At 34.3% G+C, this 1,357-nt stretch overlaps 1 long non-coding RNA gene across 1 annotated transcript; it reads right to left on the reverse strand.

The window, feature by feature from the left end:
- Positions 1–9: 9 nt before the first annotated feature.
- LOC124893542 lies at positions 10–934 on the reverse strand. Its single transcript, XR_007050753.1, has 4 exons — positions 747–934; positions 518–659; positions 205–259; positions 10–121 (listed from the first exon to the last, which is right to left on the reverse strand). It is a non-coding gene; the product is annotated as an uncharacterized LOC124893542 (long non-coding RNA).
- Between the last annotated feature and the right edge of the window lie 423 nt (positions 935–1,357).

Here is a 1,357-nt window from a genome sequence, read left to right on the forward strand (position 1 = left end):
TTCGGATGCATCTGCTTGCAGTTTGCCATTCCTTAATTCTTTGCAACAAGTAAGGCAAAGTTCATACGAACATCTTGAACAACTCCGGTGAAAATCAACAATAAAAGCACTGCAATAGTTGCTGCAAAATAACGGGTGACATTCAATAATCAGTGAACTTATCAGATAATTGCAGTCTAAGGTAAATGTGAATGCATTGCTCACCAATAAATGCACTCGTCCTTCTCGTATTCTGCTTTCTTTATATTAACGTCTGAATCTGGCAATGCGCAGAAAAAGAAATATTGTACTAAATGAAAAATTGTACTAAATGAAACAATCTTTTTATTGGATAATTACAGCCACAAAACTCAATATTGGTCATTGAATAAAATGCTCATATGACCAGGCTTTCTATTTAGAAAAGTGAAAGCAAATCAACTTAGAGATTTTTGGCTTCATCAAATGTAACCAACGGTATGTGACAACCTATTAAATGACACAGCCTCTCTATAAATTAAATAGAGAGATTTAATACCTTGAATCTGGCACTCAATCTGCTTTTCAATCATTTGCTCGGTATTAAATTATTCCAGAGCAGGCAAAAGTGCTCGTACAATGTGCTTAGAGTACTCGAGTTTTTCTTCATCGCTGAACTTCACCTCGACATTCAAAAAATGCTGCATTGCAAACAAGAGAACCACTAAATTTTATTTAATAAATGTTTTTAGAGCATTAGACAAAGAGAAAAATTGAAAGAATCCTACTTTCGCTAATCCATCTAACCGCAAACATGCTATGCAGTTGCAAACGTTACGACATACAGGGCAAGCTTTTAAAAAGTCCTCCTCTGGCATCCCAGGATACCTGCGTAGAGGACAAGCAGAAAACATAAATGATGAGCATCAGAAACTATCATTTACGGATAAACAGATACAGTCTAAAGAAATGTGAGGTGAACAGGCAACGATTACAGGTATAATGGATATAGGCTATTCTTCTTAAATACAAATACAACTTTATTTTGGAAGTTATCTAAGCTTAAAATGGTTGAGTAAAGGAAACTCATTAACAGAAATATTCAAAATAAGCAGCAATACATCGGAAATATGACTAGGCGCTTGATGGAAATAGATCATACAGAAATGCTAAGTCATCAAAGCCATATATATCATCGAAGAGTTCAACTCCAATGGGATATATATAATATAATATATCATCGAAGAGTTCTTGGAAACACTATCATATCATACGATTGTCAAGCATCAAACTAAATGACCCAAAAAAAAAAAAAAATCACTGCCTACAAAAACACAATAAAATACTACCATGGACAAAAAGCACAAGTACTTAGCAAAAATAAGGATGCGAATGAGGC

The sequence above is a fragment of the Capsicum annuum genome, unplaced genomic scaffold (assembly GCF_002878395.1).
Source record: "Capsicum annuum cultivar UCD-10X-F1 unplaced genomic scaffold, UCD10Xv1.1 ctg61395, whole genome shotgun sequence".
Classification (NCBI taxonomy): Eukaryota; Viridiplantae; Streptophyta; class Magnoliopsida; order Solanales; family Solanaceae; genus Capsicum; species Capsicum annuum.